This window comes from Crocodylus porosus, unplaced genomic scaffold (assembly GCF_001723895.1).
Source record: "Crocodylus porosus isolate Cpor-Errol unplaced genomic scaffold, CroPor_comp1, whole genome shotgun sequence".
In the NCBI taxonomy this organism is placed as follows: domain Eukaryota; kingdom Metazoa; phylum Chordata; order Crocodylia; family Crocodylidae; genus Crocodylus; species Crocodylus porosus.
The window spans coordinates 32,913,941-32,923,583 of NW_017728907.1; the positions used below are offsets into that span (position 1 = coordinate 32,913,941).

At 42.2% G+C, this 9,643-nt stretch overlaps 1 protein-coding gene across 4 annotated transcripts in view; it reads left to right on the top strand.

Moving 5' to 3' along the window:
* Positions 1–9,643, top strand: part of ARHGAP29 (Rho GTPase activating protein 29) — a 95,568-nt gene that overhangs the window by 21,445 nt on the left and 64,480 nt on the right. The gene's annotated exons all lie outside the window — the stretch shown is intronic.

Sequence of the window (9,643 nt, forward strand, 5' to 3'; positions counted from 1 at the left end):
CCAGTGTTGGTTGCCCCTAAGCATGCAGTCCCCTGCTGGCCCCTCCTGGATGTGTGCCAGCATGATTTTCTCGAAATTTTCTCAAGATATCCCCTCCTAGTCTTCTTTCCTCCAGACTAAATAAGCCCAGTTCCCTCAGTCTTTCCTCAGAAGTCATGTCCACATCCTTTCTGTAGTGGGGGACCCAAAACTAAACACAGTACTCTAGATGTGGCTGTACCAGTGCTGAGTAGAGGGGAATAATTAGTCCCCTTGACCTACTAGCAATGCTCCTACCAGTGCATCCCAGAATGCGGTTAGGCTTCTTCATGACAAGCCTTCTTTTTAACACTGCTGGCTCATTTAGCTTATTGTCCATTGTAACCCCCAGTTCCTTTTCTGCAAAGCCTCTGCCCAGCCAGTCAGCCCCCAGCCTATACTGGTGCAAGGGCTTGTTTTGTCCTAAGTGCAGGACTTTGCACTTATCTGTGTCGAATCTTGTGCGATTCCTTTGGGCCCAATCCTCCAATTTGTCTATGTCACTCTGAATCCTAGCCCTCTCCTCCAGTGTATCTACTACTCCCCCCAGCTTGGTGTCATCTGCAGACTTGCTGAGGGTGCACTCTATGCCATCTTCCAGGTTGTTGATGAAGATATTGAACAAAACCAGTCCCAGGATTGACCCCCTTGGGCACTCCACATGATACCAGCTGCCAACTACACATGGAGCCATTGATTACTACTGTCTGAGCCCAATGCTGTAGCCAGTTTTCTGTCCACCTTACAGTCCATTCAGCTAATACATTCTTTCTTAGCTTGCCTGTGAGAATGTTGTGGGAGACCATATCAAAAGCCTGGCTAAAATCAAGGTACACCACATCCATCAGTCTCCCTGCATACACAGAGCTAATCGCCTCATCATAGAAGGCAATCAGGTTGGTCAGGCATGACTTGCCCTTGGTGAATCCATGCTGACTGTTCCTAATCACATCCATCTTCTCCAGTGCTTAAAGTGGATTCTTTGATGATTTCTTCCACAGTTTTTCTAGGGACTGAGGTGAGGCTGACTGGTCTGTAGTGGAGGTGCACTGATACATCGGTCTGATACCAGATCGACACAAATATAAAGAAAATTGTCTATATCGGAAATTGGCCTGATATGGCCAGTAATAAGGGCTGATAAATGACCCATGCATACGCACAACCACAGTGCAGCAGGGAGGCAGTGAGGAGCATAGCTGGCAATATGGAGAGTTGCATGCAACTAATAAGTCTGGTGTGGTGGAAGGGAAAGGGGCATGAGGGGGCAGATCAAGACCCCCATGGTGGGGGGGGGGGTAGTGGGGCTGAAGCAAGCAAGCGCTGCCAGGTTGGGGCAGGTGCAAGACGGAGCCACGACTTGTCCAGGGGATGCGGGAAAGGAGGGGTGGCAGTTCCCACTGCTCCACGCCACTCGTCTGAGAGCTGCTTGTTGGGGAGGGCATGGGGGGTGTTGGGGGGTGTGTCCCTGGATCTGCGCAGGGTGGGGCAGGGCAGGGCAGACTGGGGTCAGGGGCTGCACTGGGCTCTTCTCAGTGGGGTTCGGCCAGGCTGTGCTGGGGGTGGGTAGTGGCAGCACTGGGAGGAGGGGTTGGTGGGGCTACAGTGAATTTTAGGGTGGCTGTATCTCTTCCCCCCTACCCCACCCCGTAGCCCTCCCAACCCTGCTGCCACCTACCCTGAGCACAGCCTGACCCAGCCCCCACTGAGAAGAGCCCAGTGCATCCCAAGCTCAGCCAGCAGCCACACCCCACCCTGCCCTGTGCAGATCTGGTGGGCACGTGTGACCCCATACCTTCCCTGGGTGTGTGCATTAGAGGGATCCACCTCCCCCAGTGAGCTGTTTGCAGCTCTGTCCCCTGTCCTGCCCTGGTGGGGTAGTTTCTGCCCCAGCCCCACTTCTTCCCTCACCACAGGGGTCTTGATCATGCCCCTGTCCTCCCCCTCCCTTTCCACCACAATAGACTTACCAGCTACCCACTACTCTTCAAGCTGCCAGGCTAATATCAGCTAATATGTGTCCTTACAAATTGACTGTTGGTGTCGGCCCCAAAAATCTCTATTGGTGCATCCTTAGTCTGTAGTTCCCTGGAGCCTCCTTTTTCCCTTTCTAAATTTGGAACGATGTTTGGCCTTTTCTAATCATCTGGTACCTCTCCTGATCACCATGAGATTTCCAAGATGATGGCCAGTGGCTCTGCAATCATATGAGCCAACTGCCTCAGCACCCTCAGGTGTATTCCATCTGGCCCCATGGACTTGTTTATCTCCAGCTTTTCTAAAGAGTCCCTAACTTGTTCTTTCACCACTGTTGGCTGCTCACCTCCTCTCCAAACTGTGCTGCCAAGTGCAGTAATCTGGGAGCTGACCTTGCCTGGGAAGACTGAGGTGAAAAAGGCATTGAGTACTTCAGCCTTTTCTGCATCCTGTCACAGGGTTGCCTCACCCATTCAGTAAGGGACCCACACTTTCCCTGATCTTCCTTGTGTTCCTGACATACTTATAGAAACCCTTCTTGTTACCCTTCATATACCTTGCTAGCCGCAACCCCAATTGCACTTTGAACTTCCTAACTTCATCCCTGCGTGCCTAAGCAATGCTTTTATACTCCTCCCTAGTTCTTTATCCAAGTTTCCACTTCTTATAAGCTTCCTTTATTGTGATTTTAGTTCACTGAAGAGTTCCCTCCTAAACCAAGCTGGTCTTCTGCTATACTTGCTAGTCTTCTTGCACATCAGGATGGTTTGTTCCTGCACTCTCAGTAAAGCTTCTTTAAAGTACAGCCAGCTTTTCTTGACTCCTCCCCCTCAATCTGGTTTCCCAGGGGATCCTGCCCATGAGTTCCTCGAGTGAATCAAAATCTGCTTTTCTCAGGTCCAGGATCCTTACTCTGCTGTTCTTCATCCTTCCTTTTCTCACGATCCTGAACTCAATCATCTTGGGGTTACTGCTGCCCAAGTTGCCATCCACTACTACATTCCCCACTAATTCTTCCCTGTTTGTGAGCAGCAGGTCAAAAAGAGCATGGCCCCTAGTTGGCTGCTCCAGCACTCGCACCAGGAAGTTGTCCCCAACACACTCCAAAAACTTCCTGGATTGCCTGTGCACTGCTGTATTGCCCTCCCAGCAGATGTCAGGGTGAGTGAAGTCCCCTTTGAGAACCAGGGCTTCTGATCAGGGAAACATCCATTAGCTATTTGAAGAACACTTCATCCACTACTTCCTCCTGCTCTGGTGGTCTATAGCAGACCCCCACCATGACATCACCCTTGTTGCTTTTCCCTGACCCTAACCCAGAGACTTTCAACAAGCCTATTTCCGGTTTCATACTGGAGGTCTGGGCAATCATATGGCTCTTTTATATCAAGTGCAACTCCTACTACTCCTCTCCACCTGTCCTTCCTGAATAGTTTGTACCCATCCATGACAGTGCTCTAGTCATTCGAGCTCCCACCAAGTCCCTGTTATTCCAAACACATCATAGTTCCAGGACTGTGCAGGGACTTTCAATTCTTCCTGCTCACTTCCCAGGCTCCATGCATTTGTGTACAGGCACCTGGGGTAACTGGTCGATTGCCCTGATGTTCTCATTCGTTCTGAGAAATCTCCCCTGTTGTCCCCTTCTGCTTGCTCTTCCTGCAGTTCACATACTTCACCACTTACCTCAGGGTTTTGGTCTCCATCCCCCAGCGAACATAGTCTAAAGTCTTCCTCACTAGGTTAACAAGCTTGTCTGTGAAGATGCTTTTCCCTCTCCTCTTCATCAGGTGGATCCCATCTCTTCCTAGTGGTCCTTCTTGGTACAAAATCCTATAGTCAAAGAAGCCTAGTAGTCTAGGCTTAGGGTTACAAAAGATAGGGATGATGGGAGTCTGATCTGAATGTGAGGGGAAAAAGGGTCACAGCCTTCTCACCAAATGGAGTTGGTGAAAAGTACTCCCAGCTACCATTGTCACCCAGAGATCCAGGTGCAGGAGAAGGTTTGGGAGTACCCCAAGGCTGTAAAACTGAGTGACAGGAGTAGAATAAAGGCAAACCTCATCAATAATAGGTGTCCCAGTCCTCCAAAAGTCAAGTGGTCTGCCCACCACCATGACCCATCATATCTGGATTCTGTTTGAATTGGTTTGCTTTCATCATGGTTGGCAGTCACCAACTGTCTCCAGGTACTGAGAAAGAACTGAGACTGGAAAATCATGCACCCTGTCCTCACGAAGGTAGGCACTGACTGCCCCTCCAGCAGTGGTCCCAGTTTCCCCTTGCTGACTTTTTACAAGCCAAGATAGGCACAGATCCAGTTCACAACTCATCCCCCTGCAAGCATATTGCCCTTATCAGTGGGAAATAGCAATTTAAAGCCATCCATATAAACAGGACAAGGCTGGGCTTTCTTAACCCCATACTCTGACTACAGCAAAAATGGTGATCTCCAAGCTGTGCTGGATACAAGCAGTTTTGTCTGCTAAGTAAAGGGCAGATATGCCAGTGGATAAAGACTAAAGACTAAAGTTTTGGACCAAAGATTAACTGGATTAGCCAGGGCATTCACCCCCAGAACAGTTCTTTTAAAAGGCACCTCATCTTGATCTGAAGACATCAAGGCATGGAGAATTCACCACTTGCCATAATAGTTTGCTCCAGTCGGTAAGCACCCGCCCCACCCCGTTGAACGTGTATGCACGGTTTGCAGTTTGAAACTGTGTGGCTTCAGCTTCCAGCCATTGGTTCTGTTATACTTTTAACTGCTTGATTTGTAGAGACCTTTATTATCAGTTTTTTCCCAAGTAGGTAGGTAGGTAGGTAGATAGATAGATAGATAGATAACAAAGTTAAGTCTTGGTTTGTTTGTTTGTTTTGATTAAGTCTTTCAGTGTAAAGGGTTTTTTCCCAGAACTTGAGTTGGTTCTGTTGCTTGTATCTGCATGATCTTTAGTTTATCAACAGTCTTTTCAAAATGTGTAGCCCAGAACAGTATGTATTGTTGTAGTATCATTCTTGTCAATACTATACAGACCTTACAAGTCAAACCAATTTAGAAATAAAATAGTCTTCATGCTTTTACTTGCTTCCTTCATATCTTATGTATCCATGGATTTTGATAGCAGTTTTTGCTACAGCAGTGCATTGGGAACTAATATGCAGTTGCTTGTCTACTATGACATCTAAAACCTTTTCAGGTACTTCCAGGAGACAGTTTCCCTTTCTGTAGCTGTGACCCACATTCCTTGTTCCTAGAGGCATCCCTTTGCATTTTGGTGCATTAATACTCCTTTTATATGAGTCCAGCTTGCCACACAGTTCTCTGTGCTTATGGTTGCCCCATCCATCTCATTTCCCATTCTGCCAGTCTACCATCCACAAGGTTTTTGTCAACAGTGATGTTTGTAATTACTTCTAGATCACTGAAAATGTTGGGTAGCCTTAGACCTAGTACTCACCTCTGAAGAAGTTTACTAGAAATGCTCTCATGTGGTGGTGATTTTCTGTTGGTGACTACTTTGAGATCTGATAGTTAGCCAGTCCTTAACCATTAATGTAGTTTTTTAATTGACCTTAATAGTGCTATTTTTAAGAATACTGTACAATACTACATCTTACATAAACCTGTAACTGTAGGTGTACCTTTTTCCAATCAAACTTGTAGTCTCATCAAAGAATAAAATTCACTTATTTGCAATGCCTCTTGGTTTGTTTGGTTTTTCTAAATGTATTGACTGACATTATTTATATTCCTTCCCTTTATTTTTCATTAATTGAATCCTGCATCAACTTTTTCTATGACTTTGCCTGGGATGGATGTTAGGCTGACCGGCATGTAGTGACAGAAGTCATTTTGTGTAACCATTTTTGAATACTAGCAAAATATATCAGGTTGCTTTAAAATGCTAGGAGCTAAAAAACTACAGTAAATCCAGTCCTTAATTTGCTGCATCAAACTGTTGTATATACAGTTTGGTTTAACACAAGCTTTTACTGTGGCTTTCAAGAGCACTTAGCACTGATCTGACTGTTAAGTCAATGATGAAATTCATGAATTACTGAATGGGGAGCAAAGGTGGCCCACCACTATGAAGTTGTAAAGTCCTCTTCTTCATTGTCAGACTTTTTCTATGGTCAGTAGTAAAACGATGAATACCTTTTTCTTACTTTTATAAAACTGGCTTATTTGCAAATTATTTAAACTGATTTTGCTTAGAATAACTTATTTACTGCATATTTATCTGTGTTCACTCTAGAATGAAAATAAAAGGTGAGAAAATAAATAGGAAGTGTATGCATTTTGATTGGCTGTTACTAGAATCAATAAAAAAGTTTTGTTTTTTTGTTAAATGGGATTAATCTATATGGTTGCAAGGCCAGAGTAGAGTAGTTGATAAGAATGTTCACTTTTCCAATGGATATTCTGACACTACTGTTCTAAAACCCGCTTGTAGCTTATATCTGTCCAGAAGAACAAGTGAACAGAAGGAATGCACATTCTCAGCTATCTGAAAGCTAACCATTCCTCTCTTAGTGTGTGGGTGAGAAGAAATTGTGTTCCAGTCAGTTTGTACTAATGTTCTAACTAGGAATTGGATGGGGGTGGGGAGAGGATTGGGGAATGTGTGTGTGGTATGGATGAATAATGGCCTAAGACTTTAACTGCTTCTGCAGGATTGCCAAAGAACTGGAACACTAATTTGCTGCATCTCGTTCCTTCACACCTTCAGCATCTTTTTTTTTTTTTTTTTTTAAACAAAATTATTCTTCCACTGTTGTACATTACTATGGGGTCTCTTTATGCTAGAAGCCATTGCTAAGTGTTGTAGCAGCCCATTGAAACATTATGAAGTTGTAAGCACCAAAACCTTAGCATCCAGATACAAAATGGTAGTGATCCGGTGTATGTGTGGCATGCATGCCACACACAATAATAAATCTTGAACAGGAAAACTCTCCCAAAGATGGGAATGGAGTGGTTTCTGTCTTTTTCCATAACTTCTGTGTGATTTGTGAAAAATCAACTTGAGAAAGTCCTAAATCCAAGTTATTTTAAAAGCATGTAATTAAAAAAAACACAATTATTTTCTTGAGTTTTATTTAGCTTTGCTTGCATCCAAATGGATGCCCAGTATTCTATCTCAACAACTCTGTGAAAGGCATCACTTCTGGGTGTGTATAAGTCTTAGAAATGTTCCTTTAAATCATCCTGTCAAGTTCTTGATGGTTTCTCCATGTGTCAGGTGCTTAATATACTTTATCAGTGAATAAACTTTGACCTTTGTTATTCTTTATTCACAAGTTATTCTTTAATGTATTCACAGGTGTGAGCCTGAAAATCTTAAACAAAAGGGTCTGTGTGGGTTATTCTTTATTTGGATTAGGCAGTTTTTAAATGTTGTCTCTTATTTGGTTAAATCCCCACAGACTGGACTTGAATTTACTGTTCATTTAGGTTTTCCCTGTTTAATTGGCTGTACCTCCTTTAATTTGAATATTGACTTTATTGGAGAGTAAGAGAGTTCACTTTTGAAATAGCGGAGTTAATGTAACATTTTATTAATAAACTGTGTACATAAGTTATGTGTATTTGTCTTCTACCATTCGTCTAATGTGCAGGCTTGTGGCTTTTTGGTACCTACTGCAGTGGATTATTGTTCCCCTTTGGGATGCTCTTGCACTTGCATAGTAGCAAATAGTGTTCTTGTGCATATTCTCTATCTTTAGTACCAGAGCACCATAAAAAAAAAAGTTTTTACTCTGTAGTTTTGTGAATGAATTATGTAGAAAGAAACTGAAATTTATCTAAGTATACCACTTCTCTATCCATTTGATTATTGCCTGTGTTGTTACTGCATTAACTTGAGTTCTACTTAAAGATCAAGGCATTGGTTTTTAATTGTAAAAACAAAAAGTGACTGTTACCACACAGCATCTAAACATTAATAACGAAGTGCAGAACATTGCAGAGTTCCTGTTTATATAATTAAAGCTATATGAAGCAAAGTTCATGTCTTCGCTAACACCACATAAGCTCATAATCCTAGCTGTGTTGTGGCCTTTGACTAGGTGGGCTATTAGGAAGAAATTGCTTCTTCATTCTAGCAATTGCTGAGGCCAAGAGAGGAGGAATTGGCTGTTCAGAACAAATGATAGATTAGGATGCTGAAAGTAAAAATAAAGGAAGGGTTAAGTGAAGTTGTGTTATCCTTTGATGTGAGTTAGCAATTTTTGTCTTATTTAAATGAACGAAGGAACAAACATGAAGAGGAGTGGGTTTTTCCAACATGGGATGGTAAAATCAGCTTTCTGAGAATAGTCTTTTTCAGTTTTACTATAGCTTGAAAGCTTCAACAACAGTATTACACTACATAGTTTTTTGGCCTAACATAAAAGGTAGCGAGTTATATAAAATATGTATTAAATGTGAAAAGCAGGACTGTCTTACTGTGTTTAAGTAGTGTCAGGCACCTACTGTACTGTAAAATAATACAATGTAATATTGCCAAGTCTGTGTAATCTAGCTTTCGGATTTTTAACAAACTTCTAAGACTTTCTGAAAAAAGATAATGGTTACTTTAATTTTAACATATTCCTGATGAAGAATTTAGTCCTAGTAGAGTTTTAACATCAAAATCAATCCTGTCTAGGTGTTTCTGTAATGAATAAAATGTGTTAAAAGCAAAGGCTTCAAGGCACTGTGTTCCCTTAACTTTATTCCCTGAAATGGATGTTATCAAGTATTAATAGACTCTGGAAAGTAATCTAGTTACTGGTTAACAGAGTCAACTTTTTTGTGTTGATCCTTACTTCTCAGAGCACAATGAGTATCCATATAGTATTCACATTTTTATTTTTAAAACAAAATCTAAACTCCTAAATCTGGCTTTAAAAAAGATTAATGTATTCTCAAGATTAAACTGCATGGCTGAACACATCTAGGTTAGTTGAGACTGGAATCTCAAGTCTAATAAAATACAAAAGTTGAAGGAATGTAGCATACAGCATATTGAAATAGATTGATCAAAAGCTGCATTGTGGCATGGTTTTTCCAAAGGCTTCCTTTTAAAATGGAGAGTTAACCTATTAATTTAAATGTGAAATGAATGTAAAGGAACAACTGGGTTGCTGATATCAGTTGACGATAAACTTGTTGAAAATATTTAACTATTTTAAAGGCATGTGCAAATATAATACTGTTAACAAAAATCTTAAGTTCAACCGTGTGTGGGCATGGTTGCAGGCATACCTCCTACAGCCTCACTTAAAACAAAAGCTCTATTTAGTATTTGTTATCTTCTCTAAGTTCTAAAAAAAAAAAAATCACACTTTTTGATTTAACTTTGCTGTAATGGTGAGAGCTTATGGGAGCTTCCTGCACAAATGCTATATTTAGAAGGGCAGAAACGGCTCTGAGACTTGAGTGGAGTAATCCCATAGATTTGAGTGGCTTCATTGCACGTAAATGGGACTCCTAAAGGGTACTTCTCAACTCTTATGAAGGGTTACTTTAGTAGATAGGCTCTATGGGCTTTTCTGTTGGTTTTATCATAGAATGATCACTGTCTGTACCCTGGACATCTGAAAGAGTAAGTTTGGGGTAAGCCACGATGCCCTGTTTTTTGTTTTATTTCATTGTTGTCTC